Consider the following 27,884-nt stretch of genomic DNA (forward strand, 5'->3'; position numbering starts at 1 on the left):
ATGCATAAATGAAAAAAAAGTATTTACAAAGGACTCCGCAATGAATCAAACATTGTAAAATGCAGAATATGGTGTTCAAACCAGGATCTTATTTCAAGATCATGTAATGTGTCAAAATGAATGAAATGTGTGCAAGAAGTGAAAAAAAGTTAATTAACCTGTAGTGTTAATTCAACTAATGTTTAAGAAAACTGAAAAAACAAAGGATCGCTGAATCTTAAAAGAGAAAGAAGGAAAACTGAATTTCATCTGTTTAAAGCTGGAAGTTTAACTATAAGGTGTAGAACTACTTAACTAAAAATCTGGACAGCACACCAACCATTCCTTTTGCAGACAAGCAGAGAATTGATCTGAGCAGGACTCGTCCGGTTCTGTTTGGATAGAGCCGACTTACGACCATTGTGGTGACTCTCCCGGGCAAATTAGGAAGATGGCACAGGTGGTTTGGATCCCGGTGGACTCCCAAGAAGACCAGAAGATCTGTCACGTGGTGGTCCGAAGATTTGGATCAGGTGGCTCGGCTGGTGGTGAGAATGGACAGTGAATGGCTTGCGGTGATATGGCATGAGATAAAAAGTCCAGCTTTGGGTCAGTCCAAAAGGAAACTCTGTAGAACTGGTTCTGAAACATTTGTCAGTTATCCAACTTAAAGATTAAAATATAGGATCAATATTAAAAATCCAAAAGAAAAAAAATAACATAACTAAAGATAGAAGAATTAGCTGAAAAAGGAATGAACTAAACGGAGGTAATCAGTCCAAAAAAACCTAAATCAATCTTGCATTTTGAATGCAAAATCTCTCTTTCCTTTAAAAAAAGGCCTACAGCTATATAAAGAAAATACAGTAAAATTTTGGTTTACAAACACTACATCAGGGGTCTCCAACCTACAGCTCTGGAGCTGTGAGGTATCTAAGCATAGCATTTGTATGGTACACACTCAAGTTTTTACCATATAAGGTTCTCTGTCCTACAGACTGGATTGACACAAGAACATGCATTCCATGCAAATGAGCATCCTATAGGCAAACTCTATGATTGGAGGACACAGGACTGAGGAATTTTCTTTGTTTAAACCCTATATAAGACAGAACGACACATCAGATCTTTAGGTCTTCCTTCTGGTTTTGGGACCTCCAGATTTTGCTGCAGAAATCTGTTTTGATGTCTGAACTTTTGTAATAAACTTCTTTTTATTACTCAAGTCAGCGTCCAGAGACGTTTTTGCCTGAAAGCCAATTTTTCCACATCTCCTGATCAAGATACATCAAATCTGACGTCACGAAATTCTGGTTATGCAGTGCCTTTTTTCTTTCAGCTGACTTCCAGAGGGCAATCTGAAAGACAGGTGTGTTTTTCTCTGCTTTTCTGGGGAGAGGAAAGGGGGTCACTCCGCAAAGTTCTGTGTGGGTATGTTTGTGGAATTGTTGTCTATACAGGTGACTCTGCTAAATTTATTTTAAGTTGTTTTTTCTCTCCATATCACAGGCGAAGTGGAGAAAGGGGGGTAATTGATGTAGAAAAAGGAGAAACAAGAGAAAAGAAGCAGACAAGCAGCATAAAGGCTGCGGGGAAATTTATAGTGAGGACAGAGAGATCCTGTGCTTATAACAAGAAAAGAGATGGGTAAGCCTCAGAAATAGTGAAGTGTTTTGAGTTTTTGGAGTTTCTAAAATGTACATTTGAAAGTTTATGAATTTATGCAAATTCAGGGTCTGGGCCCGAAACCCTTTGAATCGTAAGACATAAGAATAAATAAATTGTTCGGTGTCATTTGGACTCTAGTTTAGAGCGATTAGTGGTGTAAATTTAAAAAGCAAGAGTGTAAGAATCTCAGGCCTGGGATAAGAATTTGATAGATAAATTGTAGGATTTTTAAGGAATTAAGATTAAGAGGAGAAGAAGATTTTGTGAGGCATATAAAAGTAAAAAGAGTTGAGTCAGCGCTGACTGAGAGGGTGTTGGTGTGAGGTTGAGTGAGAACAGCTGTGTGTGTGTGTGTGTGTGTGTGTGTGTGTGTATGATAGGAGCCGCTGTGTGTGCATAACTCTGCTAGAGTGTCTGATGTGTGCGTGTGTGTGTTCAGCTGGGGTGTGGTCTGAGCAAAATTAAAGTTTTCAATGCATGTTTGTGTTTCTATAACTTTTTAATGATAAATTCTTTTCGAAGGGTTTTCTAATAAATAATAATCTAATGAACTGCTATTGAAATGCTTCTGTATTTCGATGGGCAGACTTTTCAGAGGTAACTCAATAAACCTTCGGAAAAATGAGCCTTTTATGAGGAATTTTTTCTAAAAATTTTAATTGTAATAATGAGCGTCTGCACTTTGGCAGACAGACTATTATTTTGGCAATAATTTAATAGATTTTCCTCAAAAAGGACTTTTGTATATGTGTGAATGTTCTGTTAGTGGCTAAAATATTATTAATTGCCTTGCACATATCTGGACACATATTTTTTGTGTTCTCCTCTTATGAAGCACTACAGAAAATTATGAGGGTGTTTCTTTAACATCACGAGAAAATGAGTTTCTGTGTCTAATTTGGATGGAAAACAGGGACAGAGTTTATTTCACTGTGTTACAACCAGCATGCACATATCACTTGCTTAATCTGTACTGATATAAAAAAGAGCAGTAAAGACAGCTTTTGGAGTCAGCATGCGTGTCTGTCTGGGTGTGTGAGCGTTCTGCTGGTGTGATTTAATGCCTGTAGCTGATTTTCTGCTGTACATGTTTGCTCAGACAATGTTTAGTCTTTATTATTTTATGCAAAGGTGTGCATTATTGTTATGATCTTATTTGTGGAAGTATTGGTAAGATAGTGCATTAGTTCTATAAGAGGATTTAGAAGTACACTTAAGGGGTACAGGACATTTTAAGAGATGACTGTGAGACTATTTTTCCTTAGGGTAGTCACATTTACTATTTTTACCGCTGTCACAGCTGCTCTCTTTAAGTGGTAGAGTGGGAGCAGATTGTTTATCTAAGTTCACCTGGCTCCGGAATGCTTATAGAATTTTTAGTTACACTACAGGAAGGTCTGTCATCTCTGACCCTTTTTCCTCTAGGCAGAACATAGGCCTCTTTCCTCTTTTTTAAGAAGTTTATCTCTCTCTCTGCCATGAGCAGCTGAGGGGTAGCAGACCCATTATTATTATTTTTTTTTTTTCACCTTTTCCTGTTTTTATATTTAAACTATGGGAAAATAAAGCCTTATATTTCTTGTAGTTTTTTACCTTTTCTTTAAAGAGGCCAACAAAGACTAAAATTTGTTTATTAAAAAAAAAAAAAAAGAGAGAGAAAAGGGAGGGAGATTAAGTTAACTCCTCCTTTAGCCTTTAATAATCTTTGTGTTGTTACGTTTATAAATTGTTTTGAATTATGGCATACTGAATTTTTGTTTGTTTTCTTTATATGATTTATTTGGATCGAGAGTCAAATCAGAGCTGAACAGACCAGGCTCTCCGAGGCCTCAAGGGTGTGGCAGTCACCCATCTGGGCTGGATGACACATCTCCCCTGAACTGCTTAAGGCTAGTGTGCATTTTATCCACAAACATCTTGTCACCTGCTTTATATATATATCAATGTATAGTTGTTTCAATACATACAAACATGGTATCTTTGTTTTTTTTATTTTTTTTGTTAAAACTCAAGTGAACATAACACACTTTAGTGGTGCATATACATACTAGAAGACACATATCAGAGAGTACATGGTATATTTACTCCGACAGAAAAGCTTGGCTACTGATTGACTGGTAAAATATTTTATTACTCATTTATTCATATTAAAGTGATAAATCATCAAAGGTTTAAATGGACTATTGAAAGAATGGTTTACTGATATTACAATGCGGTTTTTGATGTGATTTTGTTCTGTTAATAAGTAAAGGCTTTTTGGTTTCCTCTGAAGTTGGTAAATTTGTTTTGCAGGTTTGTGAAACCGAAATAAATAAATAGATAAATAAATAAATAAAAACAACACAAACAAAAAGAAATTGAGTGTAATAACGTAGTATTGGATATACTACTTTTTAGAAATTTCCTTTTAACTCATAAATTAAAAAATTATAGAAAGTTGGCATCATGTCAGAGAAGGATGACAAAACTTCAGCAGTAATTACTCCAGTTGATTTAGTCCAGCAGAGCAACCCTCTTATTAAAGGTATAGCCAAGATTTCATAAAAGTGGAACCGGAGCTGGCCAAGCATCGACCGCCCATGGCCGATCGAGGGGACACTCAATCCAGAGGTAATCAAAACAGTTCAAGTGCTGGTGACTACTTACAAAGCAGACCAGAAGAAGGGAAGGAGAGGACAGAAACGTCATGACAAGCGACAAACGGAGCTGGAAGTTCTTCAGCTGTTCGATAAGGAGCGACAGAGACTTCTGAAAGCAACAAAAGAGAAGGAAGAAAAACAGAGAGAAGACATCTCACAGATCAAAAAGGCCACAGAGAAATTAATGGCAGAGATTAACACGCCCTTCTCTCACACAGTTGTAGTAAAGAGCCCCCCACCATATGAGAAAGAAGTGAAATTTTAGGATGTCTATCCTCAGCTCCCAGTGATTTCCCATGAAGGCAGTTATCATGTTACTGATGATGCCAACCAAATAATAGAAACGGGACAAGCAACAACGACCATTCACATGTATCCAAGCCTCAAGAGTAAAAAGAAGACAACAAAGAAGAAACCTGGAGACAAGGCTCACAGTGATCTGGAGGAAGCCAGAGACGGATACAACTCTGCCATAAGAGAGATATTGGCCAAAGCAGAAAGAAAAGGAGCGGAGCTACGAAAGAAAAAGGATATTAAAAATGACACTTCTGATAGCTCTGACAGTTATAGCGATGAAGAAGAGAGTGATAGCCCTTCTCCATCAGAAGAGTTTTATCCAGTTACCACGAGTACAGCAACCAAAGATGATAGCCAACAAGTGCTGATAGAACTTGAAAAGAGCGTAGATCGATGTCTTTCATATTTGGAGGAAGCCAGCAGCCAAGAGGACCAACAGGTGCTTGAGGACCAATTACAGGAAGCTTTCTAAAAAGCCGCAGGCGACATATTTCTTCCGCCCAAGAAGAAGAAAGCCGGTCGGCAAGATGTGTCCAGTGGTCGTCCGAGGACAGAACTTGGAGTATAAACCCTGGCAAAACACTGATTTGTCTGACATTTTGGAGAAATTACAGTCTCTTCACGATGGAGCACATCCGTGGATTTCTAAATTGGAGCAGATCTGCGTGGGAATACAGCTGGCTACAGGAGATGTAAAACGACTTTTGGCTAACATCTTAGGAGTTCCTGCCATGGAGGACATTCTGCAGAAAGCGGGACTTGGTCGTTATGTGGGGACATCTGTATACGACCCAGAACTGTTTGCAGCAAATCGAGGCAGAGCATGGAGAGCTCTAAAAGAGACATTTACGACAAATGTCCACCCTGACAAAATTTTTATTGAGCCATTGGGCCAGGAGGAGAATCCAAGATCCTATGTCTCTAGAGCTCATCAAACATGGAGAGATGTAACAGGAAATGATCCAGATCTGAACCAAATGGAACAATCGATTCTGCGGGCCAACATTCAGAAGGGGCTGCCTCAACCTGTGAGAAGCAAGCTTGCAAAGTGGTCGGTCTTAACAGCATGACCAAAGCAATTTATACAGACCACATTGCTCACCAAGTGGAACTGTTCAGGAAGAAAAAGCATGATCAGAAAGAGCAAGACCAAGAGACTCTCAGGAAACTGAATCAAATACAGCTGGTGGATTCGAAAATGAAGGAGAAAACACAAGCAGTGGTTATCCAGAGCCTGCCATCGTTAAATCAACCATCACCACAGCGGCAGCCGGATAAAGTACAGTTCCAACCACCTCAGTCTGCACCATGGCCTCCAGTCAACTGTTTCTCACCACCAGTTTATGGCCTGCCACAGACCTGGAGAGGAAGAGGAAGAGGAAATTTCGGGAGAGGAAGAAATTTTGCTCCACGCTCTCAACAGCAGCCTGAAGTGTGCTATAATTGTGGTTCGCCTGACCATTTTGTTCGCAACTGCAACAGCTTAGGAGAAAGTTTTCCCAGAGACAACAACCGAGGGCGACCCAGAGGACAGTCACGGCCGTCCCAAGGACCGGTGAACCCCTACAGGGGCCCCGATCCTGGGTACTAGGGATGCCCAGAGGACCTGAAAGGGAGGTGTCAGCTGGTAGTGTCAAGGCCAGAGCAAGATCCAACAATAAAGGTGAAAGTAAATGACCGACCGGTAGAAGTAATGCCGGACTGCGGAGCCGCTTTCACCTGCCTTAGGCCTGAAGATGCTATATGTAAATAAATTTATAGGGATACTCATCAAGGAATTATTTAAGTGTGCTACGTATTTTCATTTATATTCTTACTATGTTAATCATATTGACTATCTCTTATCTTTAAGCTCATATACTTACTGACAGTGTGCTTAAGCAACAATGAGACTCTTCATATGGGGTGAGTGAGAAGAACATGTGAGAGGCTGACTAACACTGTGTTGCCAATAAAACTGTTAGGAAGGACCCCACTGAGACAGATCAGAGTTAAGTAGGATTTATTCAGATGCGAATACTTTCTCAAGGGAGCTTTACGAAGAGTGGAAAACCAGGAAACCAAACAGGAGTCTGGAGAATATCCAGCTAAGTCTTAACCGGGAAGGGGTGAGTAGGAATATCCATCTAAATGGAAACGAGGTCCGACGAGGACTGAGAGGGGAGCTGGAGTACTGGAGTACAGTACCCCCCCCTCCAGGAGCCACACCGGGGCGAGGACAGGACTGACGTCGGGGCCGGCCACGGGGACGAGGCTGAGGGCGGCTGGGATTCTGCAGATGGAATTCCCTGAGCATGAATGGGTCCAGAACGTCATCCCCGGGCACCCAAGACCGCTCCTCAGGTCCGTAGCCCTCCCAATCGACCAGATACTCCAGGCGCCCGCGTCGCCGCCTAGAATCAAGGATGCCCCGGATGGCGTACACCGTCCCATCCTCAGAGTCCAGGGGAAGTGGAGGCGGAGGAGGGGGAACTGCCGCCGCACCCGACCCTGTGGAAGGATTGAGAGGAGAGTAATAAGGCTTCAGCAGTGAGACATGGAATACAGGATGGATCTTGTAGGTAGCAGGTAATTCTAAGCGGTATGTGACTGGATTAATTTGGGTGTCGATCCGAAAGGGTCCAATGTATCTGGGACTCAGCTTCCTACAGGTGTTGCATGAACGAATATCTCGCTTGGACAGCCACACCAGGTCTCCTATAGCATAGGTACATTCCTGGGAACGCCTCCGATCAGCTTGTTCAGCGTAGCGCCGGACAGCCCGCTGCAGATGTCGATGAGCCTGACCCCAGACCTGCTCGATGCGTTGAAACCAGTCATCCACCGCTGGCATGTTGGAAACCTCACCATTCCATGGAAAGAGCGGTGGCTGATGACCCAAGAAACACTCGAACGGTGTTATTCCTGTGGAGGCCTGACGAAGAGAGTTTTGGGCGTATTCTGCCCATGGCAGGAACTCACACCAAGACGTGGGGTGTTCATGGCAAAAAGTACGGAGAAAACGGCTCACCTCTTGAATTTTGCGTTCTGCTTGTCCATTAGTTTGCGGGTGATAACCTGATGACAGACGGACTGTGACCCCCAGCAAGCATAAGAAGGAACGCCAGAACCATGAAATAAACTGGGGACCCCGATCTGAGACTATGTCTTCAGGGAGACCAAAATTTCTAAAGACATTTTCAAAAATGCCTTTGGTGGTGTCCGCAGCTGTGGGAATACTAGAATATGGTATTAATTTACATCCCTTAGAAAACCTATCCACCACGACCAGTATACAGGTGTTACCTTGAGAGGACGACAAGTCTGTGAGGTAATCAACCGCCAAGTGAGACCAAGGTCTTCTTGGAATCGGCAGGGGATATAATTTTCCTTCTGGGAGATGTCGAGGACTTTTGGCCTGAGCACAATCCGCGCATCCGGCAACAAATCGGCGCACCTGGACGGACATCCCTGGCCACCAAAAGCGAGACTTCAGCAAGGCCAGTGTGGTTTGAGAACCTGGATGACCTGTACCAGGACACTTATGCGCTGACTCGATGAGGGCCAGTCTTAGATCTATAGGAACAAAGAGACGACCAGGTGGGGTGTTAGGTGGTGCAGGATGGTTAGTTAGTGCTTCTCTGATTTGTTCCTCCAGAGCCCACTGGATGGCGCCAACCACTAACTGTGGAGGCAGGACGGGTTCAGGTTCATCAGGTTGTTCTGCTTTCTCACAGAGTCTGGACAGAGCATCAGCCCGACGATTCTTGGAACCTGGAACATAAGTAATAGTGAAGTTGAATCTAGTAAAGAAGAGAGCCCACCTTGCCTGTCGGGGGTTCAATCGGCATGCTTCACGGATATAGGCTAGGTTTTTGTGATCTGTTAAAACCTCGAAGGGGTGTTGTGATCCTTCCAGCCAATGTCGCCATTCTTCAAGTGCTAGTTTGATGGCCAGCAGCTCACGATTGCCTATGTCATAGTTTTGTTCTGCTGGGCTGAGCTTTTTGGAATAAAAGGCGCATGGACGGAGGCGAGGCAGTTGTCCAGCCCGCTGTGATAGAACAGTACCGACACCAGTGGTAGACGCATCCACTTCGACACAGAAGGGGAGATCAGGATCTGGATGCTGCCGGACAGGTGCATCGATAAAGGCTTGTTTTAGGGACTTGAAGGCGGTTTCTGCCGTTGGAGACCAGGAAAGAATGTGTGGCTTGTCTTTGAGCATAGCGGTGAGGGGACTGGTTAGGGTGCTGTAGTTACGTATGAAGCGTCTGTAGAAGTTGGCGAATCCCAGGAAGCGTTGGAGGGCTTTGATGGTGTCGGGTTTGGGCCAGTCTAGGACTGCTTGCACCTTCTTGTTGTCCATCTTCACACCGTCAGGTTCCACGATATACCCCAGGAAGTCGATAGTCGTCTGATGAAATACACATTTTTCCGCCTTCAAGAACAGACGATGTGCTCTGAGTCGTTCCAGGACCTGTTTGACATGACAGATGTGGGCCGAGAGATCTGGGGAGAAGATAAGGATATCATCAATATAAACCAGGAGGAAGCGGTTTATCATATCACGGAAAATCTCATTCATGAATCCTTGAAACACTGAGGGAGCGTTAGCAAGACCGTAGGGCATGACCAGATATTCGTAGTGACCAGTGGGCGTGATGAAGGCTGTTTTCCATTCACATCCGTGTCGGATCCGAATGAGATTGTAAGCACTGCGCAGATCTAGTTTGTTGAATACTTAAGCTCCTCGCAGGGTTTCAAGGGCTGAGGGGACCAATGGAAGGGGATGTTTATACTTGACTGTGATTTCGTTTAGAGCTCGATAGTCTATACATGGTCTGAGTCCCCCATCCTTCTTTCCCACAAAGAAGAAGCTGGATGCCGCCGGTGACGTGGAGGGTCGAATGTAGCCCTGTGCCTGTGCTTCGGATATGTAGCTCTCCATGGCTTTATTTTCCGGGATGGATAGGGGATAGATGCGGCCAGTTGGAAGCTTACCTCCGGGAATTAGCTCGATGGCACAGTCCCAGGGACGGTGAGGGGGTAACTGTGCCACTTTGCAAGGACAAAAGACATTTTGGAAAAGTGAATATGCAGTAGGAAGAGGTTGGACTGCGGGAACATCAGGGCTTTCAACAGTGGTGGCGCCTAGTGTAATTCTGCTGGGTGGAGTGGGTCGTGGTCGCTGAGGAAAACAGGTTGCGTCACAACCGGTGCCCCATCGGAGGACTTCCCCAGTTTTCCAGGAGATGATGGGAGCATGTCGTTCAAGCCATGGTCTTCCCAGAATGATGTCAAAGGTACATGACTCCAACACCAAAAACTGCGTTTCCTCTCGGTGTAGGCAACCTACACCAAGGCGTAAAGGTGGGGTTTGTAGATGGGTAGCGCGTTGGGTGAGTTTCTTGCCGGTGATGGTCTGGATGGTAAACGGAACAGGGCAGCGATAACATCGGAGCTGGAGACGTTGTTTTAAGGAGCCGGAGATGAAGTTCCCCTCTGAGCCGGAATCGAGGAGGGCCATGACTGTCAGAGAACCACATGGTGACCACAACGTTACAGGTGTTGTAAGGGGTCTTGCAGGAATAGAAAAGGCAGATGCCAGACTCACCCGAGGATGTGGGGATTGAACTGGGCAGGATTCTATACGGTGATTAGCCTGGCCACAGTAGAGACAAAGTCCGTTTGTAAGGCGTCGGCTCTGCCGGGGTAAGACGCGTGGAATTAACCTGCATGGGTTCCACGTCCTCGGCAGCTGAGGTTGCAGCGGTAGGCGGTAGATCACGTAGGCAGCTTTCTCTTCTGTGAGCCACTTGAATGGCAAGCTGGATGAACTTCTCCAAACCTAGGCTGTCATCTTGGGCTGTGAGTTGGAGAAGGAGCGATGGTTCCAAACTCATCCGAAAGTGTGTGAGCAGGGCTGCCTCATTCCAACCGCTAGATGCGGCTAAAGTACGGAACTGCAGGACATGTTCAGTAATAGAAGTGCATCCCTGCTGGAGACGAAATAATCTTTCCTGCACAGTGGCGTCTCCGGGGGAAATCCCAAACACTTCCTGAAAGTGTCTTGTGAATTGAGGGTAGGATTGGGTTACGTTGCCGCCTTGTTGCCAGAGTGCGTCAGCCCACTGGAGTGCTGGTCCTGAAACAAGGGATATGATGTAAGCAATCTTGGCTCGATCAGTGGGGTACCTGTTAGGGTTCATTTCAATGTGGAGAGAGCACTGTAGTAGGAATCCGCTTCATAGTTGCGGGTCACCAGAATAATGGCTCGAGGTGGAATCCATCCGTCTTTTTTTTCTTTTATCGGTCGGACCTTCTGTTAGGAAGGACCCCACTGAGACAGATCAGAGTTAAGTAGGATTTATTCAGATGCGAATACTTTCTCAAGGGAGCTTTACGAAGAGTGGAAAACCAGGAAGCCAAACAGGAGTCTGGAGAATATCCAGCTAAGTTGTAACCGGGAAGGGGTGAGTAGGAATATCCATCTAAATGGAAACGAGGTCCGACGAGGACTGAGAGGGGAGCTGGAGTATTTGAAGCCTGGTGCGTAGATTGATTACAGGTGTATCTGGTTAGTATGCCGGAGATTGGCTGCGCTGATGCCTGGCAGGAGTGGGTGTGTCTGTAGCAGAGCCAGGTACGGTTCTAACAAAAACAGCATGGGAGATGTTACACTTAAGGGAAATTTCTGGGTCAACCGGAGTTCAGAGGAAATCCCTTGTTTGTCTGTGTGTGGTTTCTTTGTCCCTGTTTTCCAGAACACAAGAAGCCACCAAATGGATGGGTGTCACAAGGAGGGGGGTAGACATCTGCATGTGGTCGACCTGTGACTGCAGCCAACCAGACTTCTGCAACTGCAGCATTTGTCAGCAAAACTGTGTATATTCAGACCCCTATATAAGGATTCCAGGATCAGTTAGAGGGAGTTCTGACTGTAACAGCAGCAGACTCCGTATTGTATTAGTCCAGGGGACAGAGAATACGAATCCAGAATTCTGTATTTGCACATTTCTCATATCAATTGTAATTAATAAATTAGTTAACTGAGAGAAGTAGTCTGTCATATTTTGATCCATCAAAGAACACGCAGGGGAAGACCCTAAAGAGAAAGGTAGAAAGAAAATGTGTGGAACAGTACCTTATTAATTAGGAAAGTGGGAAATTAGTACCTGCCTATTTTAATACTGTGGGAAGAAGTACCTGTCCTTTATTACTTGTACATTTTTAAGGTCTTCTCTAACATATACATCTCCCCATGTCTAATCAATTGATACGGACGATCGGGTTCGAGGGTGTGAAACAGCTGATACCTCTCAAAAAACCATTTGAGCTTTGCTATAAAAATCGCAAGATAACAATGCCCATATTGGTGTCGCAGCAGACCCCAATTGCACTCTTGGGAAGAGATGCTCTATGTACACTGAACTGCATAATAAAATGTACTCCAGACGGATGTTTGGTGGATGTACCAGAGGGATCTTATCATCAGTTGGTAATGACAACAGAGATTGATGCTTCTGCAGTCTTTTGGATTGGCGACCTTAGTCCAGAACTTTTGAAACCTGCTACCCTATGGGAAAAGTTCATTGTAGCCAAAACACCTTGTGGAAGAGCTCCAGGACATCCATTTCACTGTACACTCAAGTACTTCAAGGATGCTGCTAAATCGGATCCGGAGGAGTGGCTGAGCCGCCAACCAAAGCAAGTGCAACTGCAATCAAGCTGTATAATTCTGGGACCTCAAGGAGCAGCTATGAAGATAACCAAGTACGATTATCTGAACAGAGAACATGACATCCCAAAAAGTGTTCCACATTTAACTTTGAAGATAGCAGAAGATGATGGAGAGATGATGGCGGAAGCAGAGAAAGCTATCTTTGTACCACTAAAAGAGAATCATCTCATCTGGAGAAGCAAGGATGATCAATTCATTAAGATTATGATTTCAGCTCAAGGCTATGGCAAACCACAAGTGGTGCAGATGACACAGGAGTCGGTCCTCAGCTTCATGAGGGACTCTGACTCCATGAGAAGAGAAATGCTGCAACAAGTTCTGGAATGTCTGTGGTCACGACACAGCACCGACATAGGTCTGGTGAAATCTGCTCAGCCAGTGAAAGTGGATCTTCGATCAGGAGCCAGATCTCCTTGGAGAAATCAATATCCTCTTAAAGAAGAAGCAATCCAGAAAATTGAATTGGAAATTGATGGACTGGTGAAAGCTGATATTCTGGAAATAACACAGAACCCTCAAAGCAATACGCCCCTACTGCCCCTAAAGAAACCGGATGGCTCTTATCGTATGGCCCATGATCTAAGAGCAGTAAATGAAGTGGTGGTCGATTACCCCGCAGAAGTACCAGATCCACATACCTTGCTCGCTCAAATCCCACCAGAAGCTACAAATTTCACTGTGTTAGATCTCTGTGGTGCTTTCTTCAGTGTCCCACTCAGTGAGGAAAGCCGAGGTCTGTTTGGTTTCACATTCAAAGATCAATTCTACCAATACAAAAGATTACCACAAGGCTTTAAACACAGTCCACACATCTTCAACAAAGTGCTAAAGGATGACTTGGCAGAGATCGACCAGGAACTGAGCAGTACAGTTGTCCAATATGTAGATGATATCATCATCTGTTCACCATACCAGGAAACGTGTCACAAAGACTCCATCAAACTACTGCAGATATTGGCGGAGAAGGGACATAAAGCCTCTCAGAAAAAGCTGCAGTATTGCCAAGAGAGAGTGGTTTACTTGGGACAGACGATAACCCAAGGACACCGAAGCATCTCCGACAGTCATCTGGAAGCTATTCGTAAAGCTCCAAAGCCAAGGACGGTCCGAGAGATGATGACATTTCTGGGGATCACCGGCTATTCATCAGCCTGGGTGAAGAACTACGCCAGCTTAACAGGACCATTGAGAGCTATGATTAAAGATACTGGAACTGCTCATCTTCATAGCAATCTTTCTTGGACTCAAGATGGCCTTCTGTCATTTGAAACAATCAAACAAAGACTACAGGAAGCTCCAGCATTAGCCCTGCCTGATTACTCCAAAAACGTTTTGTTATACGTCTCCACTTCCACTGGAGGGAAATACATGTGTGCAGTTCTTTGCCAACCCACAGGAACAGGAATTAGACCTCAGCCTGTTTCTTATTATTCTACTGCATTTTCTGAAGTGGAGTTAGGGCTACCACTATGCTACAGAGCACTAGTAGGAGTTACTCTGATGTATGATAAAGCATCATCAGTCACGATGGGTTATCCAGTGACAATTCTTACCCATCATAGTCTGAGAAATCTTTTGAATTATGGCAAATACACACTGACCATGTCTAGACTTAGAGATTATCATAGGCTCCTGGAGCAGGAAGATATTACTCTGGTCAGATGTGACACAGTAAACCCAGCTGAACATTTGCCAACTCCAGAGGATGGTGAGCCACACGAGTGTGTTCATGAAGCAGAGAAGTTTTCAAGACTCAGGTCAGATTTGCAAGCCCTTCCATTACAGGAAGCGGATGTGGAGTATTGGACTGATGGCTCCTGCTATCGCATAGGAGACATATTGTGTGCTGGTTATGCAGTAATAAGAGCTCAGGGATTGGAGTTTGTTGTTGAAAAAAGAAGAAGTAGTGCCGCAGCCAGCGTCTGCACAGCTTGCTGAACTTGTAGGATTAATTGAAGCGTGTTTGCTAGCAGAAGGCAAACGGGTGACAATCTTTACGGATTCTGCGTATGCGCATAACGTTTGTCACTTATTCGGATCAGTATGGAAGAATAGAGGTTTTAAAAAATCAGATGGTTCTCCGATACAACATCGCGAGCAGATACTGAAACTTTTGCAGGCCATGATGAAGCCCAAAGAAATAGCAATCACTAAGTGTGCTGCACACAAAGCGCACATGTCACGAATCACTCGAGGAAATAAAGCAGCTGATGAAGCGGCAAAAGCAGTCACAGGAGCTAATAGACCAGGGAAGATTCTTCTGGTCACCCACGAAATAGAGTTGGAAGACAAAATCACTCTTAGAGATGTAATCTCACTACAGGAATCGGCTCCTGGAATGGATAAACAATTGTGGAGAGATAGAGGAGCCACCCAGGACTCTACTGGTTTATGGCGAAATCATGAAGGGTTAATAGTTGCCCCTCCAGACCTATTAGGTCTCATGATCCAGGAAGCACATGGATTAGCTCATGTGTCAAGGAGGGAAGTAAGAAGAAAAATCACATTGGAGTATGGCTTTTGGGCGCCATATTTGCTTGAACAAATAGACCAAGTTATTGGCAAGTGTGTTATCTGCCTAAAAAACAATGTTCAAAAAGGTGTGAAAGTTCCTCCTGGTTACATTCCCACTCCAACAGGTCCTATGCGTGAATTGGTGATCGATTATGTCGACATGATAAAACCAGTCGGAGGTAAACGTTACATGCTGGTCGTTGTAGACAGATTTTCACGATGGACTGAAGCATGTCCGACCAAACACAAAGATGCACAATCTGTTGCCAAGCTTTTGTGTCATGAGGTCATAAGCAGGTGGGGACATCCAGACAGGATATCCTCAGACAATGGCAAGGACTTTGTGGATAAAACTGTGGTTTTAGTTTGTATAATCAAGTAGGGAATTAGATATCTTATTCTTACTTAATTATCATCTATACTCAACTAAACCTATGTTATTCCTCATTTTTATGCTTGAAACATTTTTGATTCAACCTGTTATTATGACAACGATACTGGTCATTGTTCTTTTTCTCTCTTCTCAGTACACATGGGGACGACCACCTGGTGGGTGGCTAGTTATTCAGGGGCCCCAACATTCTGAATGGACTCAAAAGTACATATAAGGACACTAAACATGGACAGTGAACCCTGACTGTCAACGCGATGACATCTGCGGACTGAAACATGATCACCATATCGGTTTACCCATCTGGAGGTTTCGGAGCCATTTATTTTTGTTTGCCTTATTTTATTTCAATGTTTAATCGTATACTGTACCAATCTAAGTATTAATCTGAATTTGTTGTGATGTCATGTGTGCTATTGCTATGCATTTACTTTTTAGGTAGACATAGACGGGGTTTACTGTTATGGAAATTTCATATTATTCCCTTTACTATATTGTGTCTACTGATCACTCTCAGGGTAAACAGCTTGTTTAAGTTCTTGGTAATTAAGTTTAATACTGAGTAGCCTGTTGCTATCATAAGTGGATGCATTCTTTAGAACAGTTCACTCTGACCTGTGTGACTTATCTGATACCAGCCAGATGCCTCAGGATGACCCAGCAGGGCATCCTGCCTTAATGTCACTGGGGTTGTTTATGTGCTCAATAAGTGTCTAATCCTGTGTGAGGAACAGACAGTCTCTTTGTTTTATCTTACGAGATATATGATGTGCTGTGACGTGATCATTCTGCTTAAAAAATGCTGCCTGTGTGTTTCTTATCAGATTCTGTTCAGATCTCTGTGCTGTCAGACCTCTGAACAGTCTCTCAGGAATTGCAATTCTATTCTTTCTATTTTTCCTATTCTGTCTATGTATTTTAATTCTGTGTTCGAATAAACTTGTAATCATTCTTCACTTCAGAACCAGACTCCTCATTCCTTGACAGAGTAACTTTTTTGCCTCAACATTACCATTAGGCGAATAGATAATATTCTGTGACTCTTATTATGTGGATACATATGGGTGGCCTCGAGTGCTTATTTTTTTTGTTTCGGGAGGTGAGAATTGCTAGGCAGGATTTAGACCCGGAGGGGTCTGATGGGTCGACTAACCTCTTTTGGGCGTTTTATGATTTCTTTTGGGGCTCTCATATGTGTTTATTTAATTTGAGTCTTATATAGTTCGTTTTTTTTTTCGGGACTGTTAATTCCTGTCCCGAAGGGGGGAATTATGAGGTGTCTAAGCATAGCATTTGTATGGTACACACTCAAGTTTTTACCATATAAGGTTCTCTGTCCTACAGACTGGATTGACACAAGAACATGCATTCCATGCAAATGAGCATCCTATAGGCAAACTCTATGATTGGAGGACACAGGACTGAGGAATTTTCTTTGTTTAAACCCTATATAAGACAGAACGACACATCAGATCTTTAGGTCTTCCTTCTGGTTTTGGGACCTCCAGATTTTGCTGCAGAAATCTGTTTTGATGTCTGAACTTTTGTAATAAACTTCTTTTTATTATTCAAGTCAGCGTCCAGAGACGTTTTTGCCTGAAAGCCAATTTTTCCACATCTCCTGATCAAGATACATCAGCTGCAAGTGGCTCTGACAAGGCTTTGACAATGCCTCTAAATACGTGGCTAAAATATTTTTTTTTAAATCTGTCTTTCTTGTCATTAGATTGGAAACCAGGAACTTTTTTTTACTTTACATAATTTTCCACAAATACACTGCTCACAAAAATTAAAGGAACACTTTTTCTATTGGGCCTGGCATGAAATCAGTTAAACCTGTCTGTTAGATCACATCAGCATTGAGACAATGTCTGCCTCCTCCAGGAACCAATCAGATGACTTTCATTCCCTCTGGTCCCCTGTGACTGGCTACATCACCTAATGTAGGTGGAGGATTGCGGCTTCGCTGGGATGGGGGTGGATATGGGTGGGGGGTCCCTGGTGGCTTCGGGTCTCCGGTTGTCTCCTGGGTGGGGATCTCGGCTGCTCCGCTGCTGGGTCGGCTGGGGTGGCGGGAGGATGGTGGTGGGGGGATGGTGTTTGTGTGTGTGTGTGTTGGGGGGGGGGGGGGGTGGTGTGTGGGTGGGTGGGAGAGTGGTGTGGGTGTGGGGGGATGGGTGGTGGAGGGATGGTGTGTGGGAGGGTGGGGTGTGTGGAGGTGGATGCGTGGTGTGTGGGAGGGGGGGGTGGTGTGGGTGTGGGAGGATGAATGGTGGAGGGATGATGTATGTGTGGGAGGATGGGGTATGTGTGGGAGAATGTATGGTGCAGGGATGGGGGAGTGTGTGGGAGGATGGATGGTGGAAGGATGGTGTGTGTGCGGGAGGATGGATGGTGTATGGGAGGGAGGATGGTGTGTGTGTGGGGGAGTGGTGTATGTTTGGGAGAGTGGGTGATGGAGGGGTGGTGTGTGTGTGTGGGAGGATGGGGTACGTGAAGGTGGATGTTTGGTGTAGGAGAGGGAGGACGGTGTATGTGTAGGAGAATGATGTATGTGTGGGAGGATGGGTAGTGGAAGGATGGTGTGTGTGTGTGTGTGTGGGAGGTGTGAAGGTGGATGAATGGTGTATGAGAGGGAGGATGGTGTATGTGTGGGAGGATGAGTGGTGGAGGGATGATGTGTGTGTGGGAGGATGGGGTAGGTGTGGGAGAGTGTATGGTGGAAGGATGGTGAGTGTGTGGGAGGAAGGATGGTGTGTGTGTGGAAGGATGGATGGTGGAAGGATGTTGTGTGTGTGTGGGAGGACAGAGTATGTGAGGGTTGAATGGTGTATGCGTGGGAGGATGAATGGAGGAGTGGAAGGAGAGTGTGTGTGTTTGTGTGTGTGTGTGTTGGTCTGGGGGGGGCAGGACTGGTTCTCGGGGTGTGCGGCTGGGCGCTGGGGTGTGGGGCTGGCCTCTGGTGGTGGCCGTCTGGGCGGGCCGGGTCCCCCCGGGTGGCGTGCTGGCCCTCGGCCTGTGGGGGAGGGGGGTGTCCCTGCGCTCCTGGGCCCGGGCCCTCTGCCCCGTCTGTCCCGGGCGGCCGGTGCCCGGGGGGGTCGGGGACTGCTGGCCTCGGCCCGCCGGGGCCGGTGCCCTGTGTCCGCGGGGCGGCTCCTGCTGGGTCTCCTGCTGCTGCCTTCCTGGGCGGGCGAGTGGTCGTCTCTGTGGACCGGTCGGGATCTGTTGCCTGCGGGGGGGCTGGTGGCCTGGGTCTCGGGACCGCTGGCCTGACTCTGGCCTCTGTTCAAGTGAGGTGGCATCTGCATGATCACTCTGCATGGTCACTCCTTCCTGAACGTCTCCACACAGTTTTTGCGTCGCCGTGTGGCCGAGTTCTCCAACACATCCACACAGGTTTCTCTGCGCGTGTTCTTGAATACAGCAGTTTCACTTATATCTATTATCATATTTTTTTTCTTTTTTTTATTATTTCTGTTCTTATTATTATTATTACTCTTACTCTTATTATTATTATTGTTACTATTATCAACTAGTTGTGTAATGACCTACTGGCTAGGATGATCTTAGCTATATATGTTGTAAGTAGTATGGATTACATGGTCTTCTGTATGATGTTTCAAGTCCCCACCCGCACTCCCCACACCCTTTCTGTCCCTCTCTCTCCCCTCCCTCTTCTCTCTACTTTCTTTTCTCTCTCTCTCTCTCTGTCCCCTCCGGTCGAGTCCAGCATTAAGAGTCTGATTTAATAAAGTTTTTCATGTCATCAAGAGGGACTTTATACATGTAGTATAAATCCCTGCTTGATAGAGTAAAATTGCCCAGCACCAGACGGCAGCCAGACAATCATTCTGTTTGCAACGATGCTGGACAAGACAGGTTAAAAAAAAAAAAAAAAAAAAAAAAAAAAAAAAAAAAAAACCTGTCTGATAATTTTCTGGTTGGTTAAGCAGCTGAGGGCATCGTTAATCACTTTCAGCTGTATTGGTGTTCATGGAATTAACAACAGGTGCACCACAGTGGCAACAATCAGAAAACCCTCAAAACAGGACTGGTTTTACATGTGGAGGTCATTTCAAGTTTCTCCCTCTTGATCTTTTTTGGCTGATTTTTCACTCGTGCTGGTTTTGGCTTGAGTAATTATCTCTACTGGCAGTATGAGGCGATTCCTTAACCCTACAGAAGTTGCACAGGTTGTCCAACTTCTCCAGGATGGCACATCCACACGTGCTGCAGCAAGAAGGTTTAATGTGTCTCCCAGCACAATCTCCAGAACATGGAGGAGATTTCAGGAGACTGGTGGTTATTCTCGGAGAGCTGGACAGGGCCGTAGAAGGTCCTCAAGCCATCAGCAAGACCGATACCTGCTCCTTTGTGCAAGGCGGAACAGGCTGAGCACTGCTCGTGCCCTACAGAATGACCTCCAGAGGGCCACTGGTGTGAATGTCTCTACCCAAACAATCAGGAACAGACTTCATGAAGGTGGCCTGAGGGCCCGACGTCCTGTAGTGGGCCCTGTGCTCACTGCCCAGCACCGTGGAGCTCGACTGGCATTTGCTGAAGAACACCAGAATTGGCAAGTCCGCCACTGGCGCCCTGTACTTTTCACAGATGAGAGCAGGTTCACCCTGAGCACCTGTGATAGACGTGAAAGAGTCTGGAGAAGACAAGGAGAACGTTATGCTGCCTGCAATGTCGTTCAACATGACAGGTTTGGTGGTGGGTCAGTGATAGTCTGGGGAGGCATATCCATGGAGGGACGCACAGACCTCTACTGCCTAGGAAATGGTTCTCTGACTGCCATAAGGTATCGAGATGAAATCCTTCAACCCATTGTCAGACCCTACGCTGGTGCAGTAGGTCCTGGTTTCCTCCTAATGCACGACAATGCCCGGCCTCATGTGGCAAGAGTATGCAGGCAGTACCTGGAGGATGAAGGAATTGAAACAATTGAATGGCCTTCATGATCCCCTGACTTAAACCCAATAGAACATGTGTGGGACATTATGTTTCGATCCATTAGGCACCGCCAAGTTGCTCCTCAGACTGTACAACAGCTCAGGGATGCCCTCACACAGATCTGGGAGGAAATGCCACAAGACACCAGCCGTCGTCTCATTAGGAGCATGCCGCGACGTTGTCAAGCATGCATACAAGCTCGTGGGGGCCACACAAGATACTGAAAAGCATTTTGAGTTGCAGAAATTAAGTTTTTGAAAAAATGGACTAGCCTACCACATCTTCATTTCACTCTGATTTTAGGGTGTCTACACAATTGAGCCCTCTGTAGGCTGAAAACTTTTATTTCCATTAAAAGACTTGGCATCCTTTTGTTCCTAAGACATTGCCCTGTCGTTATTTGTATAGATATCCAACTTCATATTGAGATCTGATGTATCTAATGTGTTTCTTTAAAGTGCTCCTTTAATTTTTGTGAGCAGTGTACCTACATCCTTTAGCAGAAAGTCTGTTTATCCTCTTTTTATAAAGGTTTTATGCTTTCATTTATTTTAAAACCTAAAACTGGAAATAAAAATGTGGTTGTTCAAAAATAAACATGCTATGGTGAACAAACAGAAAGCAGGATTAGAATCTCAGCTTCTAGATGGTGAGGAGAGAGAAATATTCACAATATGCACAATAAGTTCCATCCATGCACCTTCAGTGCTTCATTATCCAGATTTTTGGCTTATAAATTCTCTAAACTTTCATTTTTAGCTTGACTGTTTTGCTTAACACCTCAGCACCTGCAGCCTCCGCTGCCAGGAGTTAAGGGGTTAACATCTCATTTCTGGATGTAGTGTCAGGTCTGTAGATGTAACTATAAACATGTGTGGTATCCGAAGAAAGTCCAGAATCTCAACTAACAGCTCAGCAAAACCATTTCTATCACCACCAAACACAGTTAAGACAACAAACAATTAAAAAACCAGTTACATAAAGTCTGAAAATATGTAAACACAAATGATGTCTCCCCATGAAAACGAACAAACGACTCCTCTACTGAAAGCTCACATCTCACAGATTCCACAGCTGGAAGTTTCATCTCACTACGACCAAGATTCACCGAACCAGAGGCAGAAGAAGGCCTGATTTAAGCTTCCCGTTTGTAAAAGTCAGAAAACATGTCTTACCTTTGCTGTCTTGCCTAAATTAAAACCGCATTTATTAAAAAAATAATAATAAATAAATAAAAGGTTTCTCATTGTCTTTTGGGAGCAGTTTCCTCTCCAAAAATCACGATGTTCTGCCATCTACATGGGTTTTGACAGACAAAGAGAAACGTTCTTTTTCTTCTTTCTTAAGTTCCAGACAGGAAACGTCTCTTCATTTTATAAGCCTGCTCTCTCCTGATTCCATCAGACGCACTGCTGCAGCAGGGAAGGGAGACATGTGATCAAAGCCAGCGGCAAGCAAAAAAAAAAAAAAAAAAAATGAACGCCTGATTAAAAAAAGTAACAGCGTTACTTAAGCGTTGCATTAATGCGCGATTAACCATCTGAGATCCATAAAACATTTGGTTTGTTAAAAAGGCAGATTTGTGCTGCAGAAGGTTAAAGTTAAGGAATTTCCCAGATCTTTGATATAGCTTAACAAAGTACTCCCCCCATTCCAGGTTGGAGCGTTGACCATGTTGACCTGTGGAGCTGAAAACCAAGTCATCAGTCTGAGTCCTGGATTTTTACCAGTCAGACCCCCACTTTTGGAATGAGAGGGACTGTTTGTCTGTAAGGAGAAAATCTCTTAAATGTTTTATTCAGTCAGGATTTAACAAAAGTTCCAATTTTGAAGATGCTGGAATCCACTACATTAGCAATGACCTTTTGTCTTGCCTTCCTTGTGCAAGGTGTCAATGGTTGTCTTCTGGACAACTGTCAGGTCAGCCGTCTTCCCCATGATTGTGTAGCCAACAGACTATGAGACCATTTAAAGGCCTTTGCAGGTGTTAATTATCTGATTAGAGTGTGGCACCAAGTGTCTTCAATATTGAACCTTTCCACAAAATTTTAATTTTCTGAGATACTCAATTTGGGGTTTTCATTAGTTGTCAGTTCTAATAGTCACAATAGAGAAGATATACACCACCTTATGTCAGAAGTGATTTATGACCTTACTGATAACATGATTTATGACATATCGTCATATCATATCATATCGTTTGTCAAACTGATATGACAGGTGGTATTGTCCAATCAGAAGCTCCCACGTCATCACCGGAAGTCCCTCCTTAACCGGAAGTCCGGCCCCCCTCCTAGAGAGTGGAAGTCCCAAGTCAATGAGGTGAGGGTTGCCGTAACGGTGGGTCGGTCCAGCGAGGGCATGTTGGGCATGTCTGGTAAAAAACACTGAAAAAAAGAAGAGAAGCTGTTTCTCAACAGAAGAGAAGTACGGAGAGGGGGTAAAAAATGGAGAGAAGACGAGCAAGCAAGGCTGTTAGCGGAGGCGAAGTAGTTCCTGACACGAGCAACGACGAGTTACCGAGGCGCATCAGGCCAGACAGTATTCCGCTGGTGATCAGCGAGACTGCTGTAACCATCTATGAATCGACACGTTCGCTACCCAGAGCGCCAGTAAAGACAGTTGTGTATTACCAGAGGGTCCAGATGCCTTCGACCAAGGTTCTCTGCGCAACGAATGGTCTCTAGTTCCCTACAGAGTGAGTGGTCGATGGGGGTATGTGTCAAGTACGAGACAGGAGAACTCTGTATGTACCAGGTGGATGGGAGTGAAACTTTCAGAACTTTACCGAACGTAGCATCTTTGACCTCCAGCGACTGGGGCATCCTGAAGATATTGGTCCCGCGGTGGCGTGGGGAGGTTGAGCTAGGCTCCTCGGATGAAGAAGAGCATAAAGCGGCCTCTCCTCCTAAACAGTCTAGACTGGGATTTTCCCCCAACAATTCAGAGAGGGACGGCAGAGGAAAGCCTCGTTATAGCATTGTATGGCAGTCGAAAACCACCACCTCGGGCCGCTGGTTTTTCCGAGCCAGCCTCCGGAGCTTCGGGGATATATGGGATCAAGAGCACTTTATTTTGGAGTCCTTTAATTCAGAATGCGGCATCTTCCAAACGGTGTTGGCTCTCCCTCATGCGGCCTGGGCAGAAAAAGTGGAAGAAATTAATGACAAGATTAGTACCCTCTTCCATGACTGTCGCAACTGGAACGATGCCATATCGGTGAAAAAAACTTGTTTTTGTAAACCACGCCTCCTCGCCCTTCCTCCATTGGCTGTTTTTTCCAGCTCCGCCTGAGATTTTTAAGGACTACGCCTCCTCTTTTATCCATTGGCTGTTCCTCCAACCCCTCCTACCATGCGACACGTTCTTATTGGCTTGGGTTCCACCGAGGGAGTGAAAAAAAGTCTCCTAGCAGGATAAAAGAAGCTGCAGCAGGATTTTTTTTTTCACACCTAGATTCTGAAGAGACCCTCGAAGCAACAGAGAAAGATGCGTGCTACACTCCAACCCCACGGCCAGAGATGTCTGACCACGTTCTTCAGTTGGATCCCTGCTCCGTCTGAGAATGCCTCATCAGTCTTCAACTCCTCCGACTCGACCGAATCGGGTGAGTTTTCACCCCAGCATGGCGCTCACAGCCCCGGCTCACCAGACCTGACTCAGGACTCTGATTGCACACCCTTACTGCTGTCTGGAGCTGCGGATGTGGGGTACTCTCAGGAGTCCGACTGCACACCCTCGCTGCTGTCTGGAACCGCGGACGTGGGGTACTCTCAGGACACCGAGTGCTCACCCTCGCTGTTGTCTGGAATCGGGGTCGAGGGGTACGCTCAGGATCCCGAGCCAGCGCCGCCCGTGACGCTGGAGCTGGTTGTGGACGAGGGGTATGAAGGTTCCCTGCATGCATCCTCTACAGGATCTCAGGATCCTAAGTGGTGCTGTTCTGCTGTATCGCCACTCGCTTCTCCTTCCTCATCTGTGGGAGACATAGAGAGCTTGGCGGAGGAGGACGAGCCGGATGGCTGAGTGTCATCTACGTTCATCAACACTTTAAAGACGGCGGTTCTCCATCTACTCACTAGTGTCCCCCGTAAGTTCCAGCAGGATAACTGCTACGGATGTGAGATTGATCACCCCAGTCAGAAAGAGCACCAGTGTCTGGATGATGATGACTACTACAAGGATAACTTTCATGAGGGGTCTCTGCACCCCTCGATTCATTCCAGCCTTTCAACGTCTGTTCAGGCTATGCAACAGCCAGTCTGAAGACAGCAGAGTCAAAACCGTAGCAGAGACTATTTTACACGAGCTAAAATCAGTGAGGAGAGTATGTATGAGATGTTAGACTGGTTGAGCAGGGTGTAGCTAAAATAGAGCAACTTTTAATAGTGAATGAGTATTGGAGAGGTAATTAATCTTTAAGGCGTAAAAAAAACTATTCACCCTTTATGCCATGTGTGTTGATGCAGTGAGTTTCCGTTTACAACACAATTTGTCTGTAAATACCGTGGCTGAAATGCAAAGATTATACGCTGTTATTCACACTCATTTAGAAGATGTGATTTTAGACCAAGCTTAGTTTCTCTTTTCCTTGAATAAACATGTGTGCTATTTTCTTTTTTTTATGATGTTGACTGGAAATAAAAAGAATAGATAAATAAAAAAAAGAAGGAGTTTTTTGTACACCGCCATGTGTGTATAAGCACTACGAGTTTGTCTGAGCGGGTTGATATTTCCTTTAAAGTAACACCTATACATATTTTACTTGTATAAACATGTATGCTTTTTTATGCTGTTGAGTGAAAAAAAAATAAAAAGAAAACAGAATAAAAAAGCATCCTCGTGTCTCTTTTTCCCACTAAAACCTTAGAGATTGCAGAAGGCAGGATGGCTGAGAATAAGGTCATGAAAAGAGTGTATTACAATCCGGCTCATCCAGGTAGTCTTGGTGGAGTGGATAGACTCCAGAGGGGTGTGCAAGATGAAACGGGGGAGAAAGTTAAAGTCAAAGATTTCCTAGTGGTGCAGGATGCTTACACTCTCCATAAACTAGAATCCAGAATCCATTTTACTAGAAACAGGGTTTTTGTCTCTCGTCCCTTAAGCCAATTTCAAGCCGATTTATGTGATATGCGAGCCTTAGCTGAACATAACAATGGTTTTAATTATATATTAACAGTCATAGAAGTATTTTAAAAAAGGGCTTGCATGCCTGCCTTGAAGAAAAAAACCACAGGCGAGGTCGTTTGAATCAGTCTTCACAGACAGTCAGATACCTAGAAAGTTACAAACAGATTCTGGTAAAAAAAAAATTCAATAGAAGTTTTGGAGGTCTGATGAAGAAGCACGGTATTGTGCATTTTGCCACAGCAAGCAACCGCAAAGCATCGGTGGTGGAGAGATTTAACCGAACATTAAAAACTAGAATGTGGAGGTATTTTACAGCCAAAAAAACATGACGCTACATCAACGTCTTACAGGATTTGGTGAAGAGCTATATAGCGTATTAAAATTATTCCTATGCATGTCACTTCGGAAAACAGCTCTCAAGTGTTTCAGAATCTTTGCGGCGCGTCTTCAGCCAGGCGTCCAAAACCGGTGAAGTTTAAAAAGAGCGATCTTGAGAGAATATCCAAGCTTAGATTTGATAAAAAGCAGAGTTTTACCAACAAGGTGTTTACAGTTTCCGAGGGCATTCCACGTGTTCCGACCATATACAGACTTAAAGATTTTGATGGTGAGCCCATAGCACGCTCATTTTATGAAGCCAAGTTGCAAAAAGTAAAAATATCTAAAGACAGACCTTATCATGTGGAGGAAATTCTGAAGCAACGCACTGTCGGGGGGGAAAACAGGTTTTAGTATGCTGGAAGGGCTGGCCGCTGAAATTCTACAGCTGGGTCAAGAGGTCAGATCTCTTAAAGGGCTGAAAAGCGAGGTGTATGGAGGCTGGATCCTTCATTCCGGGCCACATCAGCTTCATAAATCTATCAAGTGAGGAGGGGCTTAAGTGCAGCTTTGTTTAAAGACAACACCATCTCATGCTACACAGTGGATCTGGCTAAAGCCATTGAGCTGAGACGCTGCTTTTATCTAGTTAATGAAGATGGGTGGGGAAGGGACGTCGGAGAAAGCTTCACGAAAGCAGCATCAAGTACTGGTGAGTGTGAAATTCAGCAGAGGCGGATATTACGCTCGTCAGAAAGACCTCCTGGATCAATTACAGTGTGTGCAGAATTATTAGGCAAATGAGTATTTTGATTACATCATCCTCTTTATGCATGTTGTTCTATTCCAACCGGTACAGGCTTGAAAGCCTACTACCAATTAAGCATATCAGGTGATGTGCATCTCTGTAATGAGAAGGGGTGTGGTCTAATGACATCAACACCCTATATCAGGTGTGCATAATTATTAGGCAACTTCCATTCCTTTGGCAAAATGGGTCAGAAGAGAGATTTGACAGACTCTGAAAAGTCAAAAATAGTGAGATGTCTTGCAGAGGGATGCAGCACTCTTAAAATTGCCAAGCTTTTGAGACGTGATCATTGAACAATCAAGCGTTTCATACAAAATAGTCAACAGGGTCGCAAGAAGTGTGTTGAAAAAACAAGGCGCAAAATAACTGCCCATGAACTGAGGAAAATCAAGCGTGAAGCTGCCAAGATGCCATTGGCCACCAGTTTTGCCATATTTCAGAGCTGTAACATCACTGGAGTGCCAAGAAGCACAAGGTGTGCAATACTCAGGGACATGGCCAAGGTAAGGAAGGCTGAAAAACGACCACCACTGAACAAGACACACAAGATAAAACGTCAAGACTGGGCCAAGAAATATCATAAGACTGATTTTTCTAAGGTTTTATGGACCGATGAAATGAGAGTAAGTCTTGATGGGCCAGATGGATGGGCCCGTGGCTGGATCAGTACAGGGCAGAGAGCTCCACTCCGACTCAGACGCCAGCAAGGTGGAGGTGGGATACTGGTATGGGCTGGTATTATCAAAGACGAGCTTGTGGGACCTTTTCGGGTTGAGGATGGAGTCAAGCTCAACTCCCAGTCCTACTGCCAGTTTCTGGAAGACACCTTCTTCAAGCAGCATCGTTCAAGAAAAACATGATTTTCATGCAGGACAATGCTCCATCACACGCATCCAAGAACTCCACTGCGTGGCTGGCCAGAAAAGGTCTAAAAGAAGAAAAAATAATGACATGGCCTCCTTGTTCACCTGATCTTGACCCCATAGAGAACCTGTGGTCCCTCATCAAATGTGAGATCTACAGGGAGGGAAAACAGTACACCTCTCTGAACAGTATCTGGGAGGCTGTGGTTGCTGCTGCACGCAATGTTGATCGTGAACAGATCAAGACACTGACAGAATCTATGGATGGCAGGCTTTTGAGTGTCCTCGCAAAGAAAGGTGGTTATATTGGTCACTGATTTGTTTTTGTTGTTTTTGAATGCCAAAAATGTATATTTGTAAATTCTGAGTTGTTATATTGGTTTCCCTGGTGAAAATAAATAAGTGAAATGGGTATTAATTTGGTTTTTGTTAAGTTGCCTAATAATTATGCACAGTAATAGTCACCTGCACACACAGATATCCTCCTAAGATACTAAAACTAAAAAAGCCCCACTCCAACTTCCAAAAATATTTTGTGTTCATTGCGAACATAGTTGTTGTTCTATAATAAAATTAATCCTCAAAAATACAA

At 44.6% G+C, this 27,884-nt stretch overlaps 1 protein-coding gene and 1 long non-coding RNA gene across 16 annotated transcripts in view; one reads left to right on the plus strand and one right to left on the minus strand.

Moving 5' to 3' along the window:
• LOC121629261 (interferon-induced very large GTPase 1-like) overlaps positions 1–27,884 on the plus strand; it is a 755,663-nt gene that overhangs the window by 621,305 nt on the left and 106,474 nt on the right. The window lies entirely within an intron of this gene.
• On the minus strand, positions 336–13,032 carry LOC121629372. Its single transcript, XR_006008367.1, has 3 exons — positions 13,022–13,032; positions 12,857–12,863; positions 336–410 (listed from the first exon to the last, which is right to left on the minus strand). It is a non-coding gene; the product is annotated as an uncharacterized LOC121629372 (long non-coding RNA).

Source organism: Melanotaenia boesemani, chromosome 2 (assembly GCF_017639745.1).
Source record: "Melanotaenia boesemani isolate fMelBoe1 chromosome 2, fMelBoe1.pri, whole genome shotgun sequence".
Lineage (NCBI taxonomy): Eukaryota > Metazoa > Chordata > Actinopteri > Atheriniformes > Melanotaeniidae > Melanotaenia > Melanotaenia boesemani.